The following is a 10,821-nucleotide window of genomic DNA, read 5'->3' on the forward strand; positions in this document are numbered from 1 at the left end:
CTATTCTCTTTTTCTTCTACTCTCTTCTTCTCTTTTGTTCATATTTGCTCGAGGACGAGCAAAGTTCTTAAGTTTGGTGTTATAAAAGCTTTGCTTTTTAACTTCTACCACCCCTAAGTATGCCACCAAAGTTTGGTGAAACCTTAAGAAAGAGGAAAGGAAAGGCCATTGCCTTCGCTTATGAATCTTGAGAAAGGGATAAATTTCTCACCAAGGCTCATCAAGACCACTTCTATGAAGTAGTGACAAAGAAAAGGGTGATTCCCAGATTCCCCTCTAGGATAAAAAAGAATGAGTACCCAGAGATCCAACAAGAAATCTGGAGAAGAGGTTGGGAAGTTCTAACCAATCCTATCCTAAAAGTTGAGATCTTAATGGTGCATGAGTTTTATGTCAATGCTTGGGTCACCAAAAATCATGACACTAGTACGAACCCACATCCCAAAAATTGGCGCACCATGGTCCGAGAGCGGCTTTTGGATTTCAGCATTGAAAGTATAAGGTTGGCGCTCCAACTGCCATTAATGCAAGGAGACCCACATCCTTACACTAGAAGAGTCAATTTCAATCAGAGGCTGGACCAAGTCCTTTCAAACATCTGTGTGGAAGGAGCTCAGTGGAAGACGGGCACTCAAGGCAAGCCTACCCAACTAAGAAGGCTTGACCTCAAGCCTGTAGCTTGAAGATGGTTGGAATTCATCCAATGCTCTATCATCCCTACTAGTAACCGGTCCAAAGTGACTATTAACCGAGCCATCATGATTCACTGCATCATGCTTGGGAATGAGGTGGAGGTACATGAGGTGATACCTCAAGAGCTGTACAAGGTGGTAAAAAAGCCCTCCACCTAAGCAAGGTTGGCATTCCCACATCTTATCTGTCACTTATGCAATTCAGCTAGAATTGTCATAAGAGACAGCCCCGTTGAGGAGGACAAGCCCATTGCTAAAAGAAGGATGGAGCAGGTAAGAGAGCATGCACAAGAGCCTGTGTAGCCGCCTCCAGAAATCCCTGACATGCCTCAAGGGATGCATTTTTCTCCCCAAAATTATTGGGATCAACTGAATACTTTTCTAGGAGAATTAAGCTTCAACATAGATCAGTTGAAGATGGAACACCAAGAGTAGTCCACCATCCTCTACGAAATAAGAGAATATCAGAGAGTTATGAGGGAGGAGCAACAGAGGCAAGGACGAGACATTGAGGAGCTTAAACTCTCCATTGAATCCACTAGAGGAAGCAGTAGCCACCGTCACTAAGGTGGTCACGTTCTATTACCCCCTTGTTTATGTTATTTTTATGTTATTTTTCTGCTTTCCATTGTGTTTTATTGTCTGTTTCCTATTTCTAGTGCATCATCTTTGTTTATGTCTTAAAGCTATGAAAATTCCATGTATCTCTCACTATACTTAAAAGAAAAAAAATTATTTGAAAAAGAGAAGTAAGATGCATGAACTCGAGTTATATAATAAGAATAGTCCAATTATTTGATGTGGTGGCATTACTTATACCTTCTGAATGTATGAATTAACAGTGCATATTTGATGTTGAAGTTAAGTTTGTTGGCTCTTGAAAGAATGATAGAAAAGGTGAAGTATTATTGGTAATATGAAAAATCAAAATATTGATTCTTGAAGCAAGAAAATGCAGCAAAAAGAAAAAAAAAGAAAAAGAGAAAGAAATTGTGAAAAAAAGAGAGAGAAAGAAAAAGCCAATAGCTCTTTAAACCAAAAGGTAAGAGCAAAAGAGGTCCAAGGCTTTGAGCATCAATGGTTAGTAGGGTCTAAAGAAACAAAATCTTGGCCTAGAAAGTTCAAATGAACTACTTCCCCTAACTAAATGCTTGTGGTGTGAAGGTGTCAAGTGAAAAACTTGAGACTGAGCAGTTAAAGTCGTGATCCCAAAAGCAAAAGAGTGTGCCTAAGAAATCTGGGTACCACTGTCTGGGGATTCTAGCAAAGCTATCACAACTCAATTAGGTTCACCCAGTTAAGTGCCTATGGCGTTTATGTATCTGGTGGTAGTACGGGAAAACAAAACGCTTAAGGTCACGGCCAGGCTCTAAAAGAAGCTATGTTCAAGAATAAAAAAGAACTAAACTAAGAAAGTCAATATATATCATCCAGATTCTGAATTCCTAAAGACACCAACACTTCTGAGCTTCAAAGGATAGTGAGATGCCAAAACTATTCAGAAGTAAATTGTTACAAGCCCCACTCATCAATTAGAACTGAGCTTCATTGAAAATTCTGATATTTATTGTATCCTTCTCTTCTTTCTGATCCTACTTTGTTTTTGGTTGCTTGAGGACAAGCAACAGTTTAAGTTTAGTGTTCTGATGAGTGAATATTTTATACGCTTTTTGGCATCATTTTCATATTATTTTAGTTATGTTTTGTTTAAGTTTTATTATATTTTCATAGGTTTTAGTACTAAATTCACATTTTTGGATTCTACTTTAAGTTGTGTTTTTTTATGATTTTAGGTAATTTCTGGCTAAAATTGAGGAGTTTTGGCAAAGTCCGATTCAGAGGGAAGGAAAGCATAGCAGATGCTATCAGATTCTGATCTCCATACACTCAAATGATCATTTCTGGAGCTACAGAGGTCCAAATGATGTGCTCTTAACGTGTTGGAAAGATAACTTATAGAGCTTTCCAGAAATATATAATGGTCTATACTTTTTTTGAAGGAGCATGCCCATATTTGGCGTTGAATGCCAAGAATTTACCCCCTTTTTTGGCATTCAACGCCCCTAAGGAATCTGATACGCGGGAATTTGCCTCTAAACAAATTTTCTACCGGCAAGTGCACCAGATTATCGTCAAGTAAAAACTCACTATAGAGTGAGGTCGAATCCCACAGGGATTGGTAGATTGATCAATGTTAATTAAAGAATTATGCTAGTTGAGCGGAATCTAATTGAAATTGGTATTGCAGAAAGTAAAATTGGCGGGAAACTTAAATTGCAAGAAATTAAAGGAACAGAAAATTAAATTGCAGGGAATTAAAGTGACAGAATCTTAAATTACTGAAAATTAAATGGGATCGGGGAATTAAGCATGAAATTAATGATGCAGAAAGTAAAATTGAATGGGTAGATCAGAGATGGGGAATTCATTGGGTTTTAGGAGATATTGAATTCTTTGGATCAAATCATTTTCACCTCTTCCTCAATCAATGCATTCATTGACATTGCTTGGCAATCTTAGGTGATTGGATCCCAATGTCTTGGCTCACCAATCTCTCTAAGCATGAACAATTGCCCAATGTCTTGATTTAATTGCTCATGGGAAGTGTTGAAGTTCGGTTACTGACTATACCACACAAATTCATAGATCAAAGTGTTGGTAGGATTACATGTCACTATATCCATCCAAACCCCAATCTAATCTAATGTGAGAAAGTAATTCTAGCATGAATTCTTCATTCCTCTCTCAAGACTTCGAAGAATTCCAATTATGGATAGCTTCTCTCTCAAGACAACTATCCAATTGAATTAAGACCAAAAGCTTTCTAACAAAAATCAAAAGAAAAGAAAGAAGAAGAAGATGAAAACTACTACTGATCCATTGAATTACAATAGAGCTCCGTAACCCAATGAAAAGGGATTTAGTTGGTCATAGCTCAATTCAATTTACAGAGAAGAAGAGTGTAGAAAGAAATAAAGAAATTACAAAAGAAATTAAAAGAAAAGTGTAGGAATGGAAAATAAGGGAATTGAACTCCCAGAGCCCCCTTCAGGGTCTCCCAGCAAGCTACCCTAATCTTCAACAATTCTTCTATTTATAAACATCTTCTCATCTTCAATTGGATCAAGTATTTGGATGTGGTCCTTAGCCTTGATTAAAGCAATGAGGAATCACTCTAGCTGACATTGACCATGGCTAAACATTCATAACTTGCAGGGTGCCATTTTATAACTGAAATTGGCCTTAACGTTGGTGGTAACGTTTGAGGGCAAACGTTGAATCAAACGCTACATTGAGAAAATCAGTTCTATTGCTATTATTGGCATTTGACTAAACATTGGAGGGCCAACATTCCGCTATTCACGCGTACGCGTGCTTTGCTCGTCTACGCAAAAGGGTCAAAAATGCTCATCCACGCGTACGCGTACTGTACGCTTACGTGTGGATGCAAGATTTTCATTTTGCAGTTTAAAAACAAAGCAGGGGATGTTGGCTTCAGCGTTGAACCTCCAACGTTCCCTCCAACATTGGTGTTTTCACGCATACGCGTACTGCATGCTTACGCGCAAATTCGCATTTTTTCCATCCGCGCGTACGCGTCACTGACGCGTACGCGTGGATTCAAAATTCCCAACTCCCATTTCTGAAATTTTATCGCAGACGTTGGAGGCTAACGTTTGAGGTATCGTTGGACCTCCAACATTCCCACATCCACGCGTGCGCCTCACCTACGCGTGCGCGTGGATGCCAAATTTTCAAGTTCCACACTGAATGTTGCAAATCAAGCTTTGGGACGTCACTTTGTCTTCTTGTCAACGTTGCAAATTACATGCCCACTATAGGCTATTATATATTTTTGGAAAGCTCTGAATGTCAGCTTTCTAACCCAACTGAAATCACCTCAATTGGACATCTGCAACTCAAGTTATGCTCCTTTGAAGGGGACAGGGTCGCTGGCGTCGGAGTGCAATGTTGGAGGCAACGTTGGACCTCCAACGTTTGTGCCAACATTGGGAACATTGCCATATTCGGAAGCTCAAACATTCTGTCCACCCCAAACTATTATATATTGTTGGAAATTCCTGAATGTCTACTTTCCAATGCCGTTGGAAGCGGATCATTTGGAGTTCCACAGCTCGAGTTATACTTCATCGAAGGTGCAGAGGTCAGCTGGCCTTACTACAGGTTGGTACCATGTTCGTTTATGCACTTTTCGGGGCAGTTTTAACCCTCAATTTTAGTGTCAACCATGTAGTGCCATATATTCTTGGAAAGCTCTTGATTCCTACTTTCCAATTCTTTTAGAATCACCTCATTTGGAGCTCTGTAGCTCAAGTTATTCTTGTTGGAAGTATACCCCTTCAGGCTGTGGGGAGTGACGTTTCTAGCAATGTTGGAGCACCAACTTTGGCTCCAACGTTGCTTCCCTTTGCCTCCTCTCATGGCCTTCTTGTTGCTTCGTTGCCTTCCCTTTTCTTAGCTTCCTTTCCACCTATCATTAACAAAAAAAAAATGTATGAAAGCTTTGCTAATCTCACAAGAAATTGCATCATTCATAATCAACAAGTAAACATAGCAAAATTCTTATGAAAATGCATCAGAATAACAATGTTTGATTAAATCAAGGCATGCATGATTTTCTCATCCCAATACTTACTTATTACCTAAGAAATGCATGAAACTACTCTAAAACAAACTAAAAATGGCTTGTGAAACTAGCCAAGATGCCCTAGCATCACAACACCAAACTTAAATCTTGCTTGTCCTCAAGCAAGTGATAAAACATGAAAATACAAGAGATACAAGTCCTTATTCAGAGAATTCAAATCCTTGGTTCATGGAGTTTCATGCATGACAACTTAGGCTCATGTTCATGCTGGTTTCTAGGCTCTCATATGCTCTTGAACTCTCACTCTATTGCCTTCTATGAGACTCTTATTTTTTATCGTTAGCTTCTTTGTTTTTTTGTGTTTTCTTTCCTTCTTTAGAGCTTTTTGCTTTCTGTAGCTAAGTGTTCTATGTTGAGACAACTCTTTAGGATAGGTGATGAACGGATAATTTATACGCTTTTTGACATTGTTTTTACATAGTTTTTAGTATGATTTAGTTAGTTTTTAATATATTTTTATTAGTTTTTAAATAAAAATCACATTTCTGGACTTTATTATGAGTTTGTGTGTTTTTCTGTGATTTCAGGTAATTTTTGGCTGAAATTGAGGGACCTGAGCAAAAACCTGATTCTGAGGCTGAAAAAGGACTGCAGATGCTGTTGGATTCTGACCTCTCTGCACTCAAAGTGGATTTTCTGGAGCTACCGAAACCCAAATGGCGCGCTCTCTATTGCGTTGGAAAGTAGACATCCAGGGCTTTCCAGCAATATATAATAGTCCATACTTTGCCCAAGTTTAGATGATGCAAACTGGCGTTTAACGCCAGCTTTCTGCCCCATTCTGGCGTTAAACGCCAGAAACAAGTTGAAAGCAGAGTTAAACGCCAGAAACAAGTTACAAACTGGTGTTCAACTCCAAGGAAGACCTCTACACGTGAAAGCTTTAATGCTCAGCCCAAGCACACACCAAGTGGGCCCGGAAGTGGATTTTCTGCATCATTTACTCATTTCTATAAACCCTAGTAACTAGTTTAGTATAAATAGGACTTTTTACTATTGTATTTATATCTCTGGATAGTCTTTGAATAATTTTGTGTTCTGAGATCACGTTTAAGGGGCTGGCCATTCGGCCATGCCTGGATCACTTTCACTTATGTATTTTCAATGGTAGAGTTTCTACACACCATAGATTAAGGTGTGGAGCTCTGCTGTTCCTCATGAATTAATGCAAAGTACTATTTTTTTTCTATTCAACTCAAGCCTATTTCTTCTCTAAGATATTCATTCGCACACAAGAACATGATGACTGTGATGATTATGTGACGCTCATCACCATTCTCACCTATGAACGCGTGCCTGACAAACACTTCCGTTCTACATGAAAACAAGCTTGAATGCATATCTCTTAGCCTCCTGATCTACGATCAAAGTCTTCGTGGTATAGGCTAGAATTATTGGCGGCCATTCTTGAGATCTGGAAAGTCTAAACCTTGTCTGTGGTATTCCAAGTAGGATCTGGGAAGGGATGGCTGTGATGAGCTTCAAACTCGCGAGTGCTGGGCATAGTGACAGACGCAAAAGGATTACTGAATCCTATTCTAGCATGATCGAGAACTGACAGATGATTAGTCGTGCGGTGACAGCGCATTTGGACCATTTTCACTGAGAGGAAGGGATGTAGCCATTGACAACGGTGATGCCCAACATACAGCTTGCCATGGAAAGGAGTATGAAGGATTGGATGAAGGCAGTAGGAAAGCAACGATTCAGAAGGAACAAAGCATCTCCATATGCTTATCTGAAATTCTCACCAATGAATTACATAAGTATCTATATCTTTATTTTACGTTTTATTTATCTTTTAATTATTAAAACTCTATAACAATTTGAATCCGCTTGACTGAGATTTACAAGGTGACCATAGCTTGCTTCAAGCCGACAATCTCTGTGGGATCGACCCTTACTCACGAAGGTTTATTACTTGGACGACCAAGTGCACTTGCTGGTTAGTTGTGCGAAGTTGTGACAAAGAACTAAGATTATGAACGTGCGTATTAAGTTTTTGGCGCCGTTATCAAGGAATGAACGATCACGATTTCGTGCACCAAGTTTTTGGCGCCATTGCTGGGGATTGTTCGAGTTTGGACAACTGACGGTTCATCTTGTTGCTCAGATTAGGTAATTTTATTTTAATTTTAAGTTTTTGTTTTTATTCTTTTTATTTTCAAAAAATTTTCAAAATAAAAAAAATATTTTTATAAAATAAATAAATTATTCTATGGCTTCAGAATTTTTAAGAATGAATTCTAGAGTTTCATGATGATCTGTTGAAGTCTGGCTGGCTGTAAAGCCATGTCTAATCCTTTGGACCGAGGTTTCAACTATCATTAGAGAAGAACTTCTTTGTCTTTCTCAGCAATTTAGCTTTTGTATGTAATGATCTGCTAAAGCTTAGCTGGCCATTGACCATGTCTAGTGTTTTGGACCAGAGCTTTCACTGAAAGCTTGGCTGGCTAGTAAGCCAAGTCTAATTCCTGGACTGGAGCTTTAAACTAACATTGCATGATTCCTAGAATTCTCATTAAAAATTTTGAAATCCTTATTTTTCTTTTCTAATTAATTTTCGAAAAATCCAAAAAAAAAATTTAATAAAATCATAAAAACCAAAATTTGATGTTTCTTGCTTGAGTCTAGTGTCAATTTTTAACTTTGGTGTCAATTGCATCTTTTTAATTTTTCATTAAAATTTTTGAAAACTAATTCATTTGTTCTTCATGATCTTCAAGTTGTTCTTGATGAATTAATTTGTTTGATCTTTGCATTTTTATGTTTTGTGTCTTTTCTTGTTTTTCATATGCAGTTTCAATTTGTTAGTGTCTAAAGTTTGAAAATTTCTAAGTTTGGTGTCTTGCATGTTATTCTTTTCTTAAAAATTTTCAAAAATAATTTCTTGGTGTTCATCTTGACATTCAAAGTGTTCTTGCATACATCATGTGTTTTGATTCATAATTTTCATGTTTTGAGTCTTTTGGTTGTTTTTCTCTTTCTTCATTAAAAATTCAAAAATAAAAAAAAATATCTTTCTCTTATTCTCTCATAAATTTTTGAAAATTTGGTTTGATTTAGTCAAAAAGTTTTTAAATTTAATTGTTTCTTATGAGTCAAATCAAATTTTCAATTTAAAAATTCTATCTTTTTCAAATTTTTTCAAAAATCAAATCTTTTTCATTTTTTCTTTCATAATTTCAAAATTTTCAATATTTATTTTCAAAATCTTTTTCTTATTTCTATTTCATATTTTTGAAATTAATGCTAACAATTGATGTGATTGATTCAAAAATTTTAAGTTTGTTACTTGCCTAATAAGAAAGGTTCAATTTTTAAATTTTAAAATCATATCTTTTTGTTTCTTGTTAGTCAAGTAATCAACTTTAATTTTCAAAATCAAATCTTTTTAAATTTCTTTTTCGATTCTTTTTCAAAATAAATGTCAATCACATCTTTTTCAAAATCAATTTCAAAATCTTTTCTAACCTCTTATCTTTTCAAAATTGATTTTCAAATCTTTTTTATATTAATCCTATCTTTTTGTTTGATTCTTATCTTTTTCAAAACTACCTAACTAATTTTCTCTCTCTAATTTTCGAAAATCACTAACCTCTTTTTCAAAATTTCTTTTCCTTAACTAATTATTTTAAATTTTAATTTTAATTTTATTCCTTTTCGTATTTTCGAATTATAACTAATATTTAAAATAAAAACAAAAATATTTTTATTTTATTTTATTTAATTTTCGAGTTCTTCTCCCTCTCATCTCCTTCTATTTATTTATTTATCTACTAACACCCCTCTTTCACTCAAAAATTCGAACCCACTCTTCTCCTTTGTGTTCAAATTCTTATCTTTTCCTTCTTCCATTCTTCTCTTCTTATACTCATATAAGGAATCTCTATACTGTGACATAGAGGATTCCATATTTTCTTTTCTGTTCTCTTCTTTTTCATATGAGCAGGAACAAGAATAAGAACATTCTTGTTGAAGCTGATCCTGAACCTGAAAGGACTCTGAAGAGGAAGCTAAGGGAAGCTAAAGCACAACTCTCTAGAGAAAATCTGACAGAAATTTTCGAAAAAGAAGGAGACATGGCCGAACCTAACAACAATGCAAGGAAGATGCTTGGTGACTTCACTGCACCAAATTCCAACTTACATGGAAGAAGCATCTTAATCCCTGCCATTGGAGCAAACAATTTTGAGCTAAAGCCTCAATTAGTTTCTCTGATGCAACAGAATTGCAAGTTTCATGGACTTCCATCAGAAGATCCTTTTCAGTTCTTAACTGAATTCTTGCAGATCTGTGATACTGTTAAGACCAATGGGGTTGATCCCGAGGTCTACAGGCTTATGCTTTTCCCGTTTGCTGTAAGAGACAGAGCTAGAATATGGTTGGACTCTCAACCTAAAGATAGCCTGAACTCTTGGGATAAGCTGGTCACGGATTTCTTAGCAAGTTCTTTCCTCCTCAAAAGCTTAGCAAGCTTAGAGTGGATGTTCAAACCTTCAAATAGAAAGAAGGTGAATCCCTCTATGAAGCTTGGGAGAGATACCAGCAACTGACCAAAAAGTGTCCTTTTGACATGCTTTTAGAATGGATCATCCTAGATATATTCTATGATGGTTTGTCTGAATTATCAAAGATGTCACTGGACCATTCTGCAGGTGGATCCAATCACCTAAAGAAAACGCCTACAGAAGCTCAGGAACTCATTGACATGGTTGCAAATAACTAGTTCATGTACACTTCTGAAAGGAATCCTGTGAGTAATGGGACGCCTCAGAGGAAGGGAGTTCTTAAAATTGATACTCTGAATGCCATATTGGCTCAGAATAAAATATTGACTCAGCAAGTCAATATGATTTCTCAGAGTCTGAATGGATTGCAAAATGCATCCAATAGTACTAAAGAAGCATCTTCTGAAGGAGAAGCTTATGATCCTGAGAACCCTGCAATAGCAAAGGTGAACTACATGGGTGAAGCCTATTGAAACACCTATAATCCCTCATGGAGAAATCATCCAAATTTCTCATGGAAAGATCAACAAAAGCTTCAACAAGGCTTTAATAATGGTAGAAGAAACAGGTTTAGCAATAGCAAGCCATTTCCATCATCCTCTCAGCAACAGATAGAGAATTCTGAGCAGAATCCATCTAGCTTAGCAAATATAGTCTCTGATCTATCTAAAGCCACTCTAAGTTTTATGAATGAAACAAGGTCCTCCATTAGAAATTTGGAGGCACAAGTGGGCCAGCTGAGTAAAAGAGTCACTGAAACTCCTCCTAGTACTCTCCCAAGCAATACAGAAGAGAATCCAAAAAGAGAGTGCAACGCCATAACCTTACTTGGTGTGGCCGAACCCAGAGAGGAGGAGAAGGACGTGAATCCTAGTGAGGAAGACCTCCTGGGATGTTCACTGACCAATAAGGAGTTTCCCTTTGTGGAACCAAAGGAATCTGAGGCTCA

At 36.9% G+C, this 10,821-nt stretch overlaps 1 non-coding gene across 1 annotated transcript; it reads right to left on the reverse strand.

Moving 5' to 3' along the window:
- Positions 1-9,835: 9,835 nt before the first annotated feature.
- LOC112781685 (small nucleolar RNA R71) lies at positions 9,836-9,943 on the reverse strand. The gene has a single exon (XR_003192447.1). It is a non-coding gene; the product is annotated as a small nucleolar RNA R71 (small nucleolar RNA).
- Between the last annotated feature and the right edge of the window lie 878 nt (positions 9,944-10,821).

This window comes from Arachis hypogaea, chromosome 19, assembly GCF_003086295.3.
Source record: "Arachis hypogaea cultivar Tifrunner chromosome 19, arahy.Tifrunner.gnm2.J5K5, whole genome shotgun sequence".
NCBI lineage: Eukaryota > Viridiplantae > Streptophyta > Magnoliopsida > Fabales > Fabaceae > Arachis > Arachis hypogaea.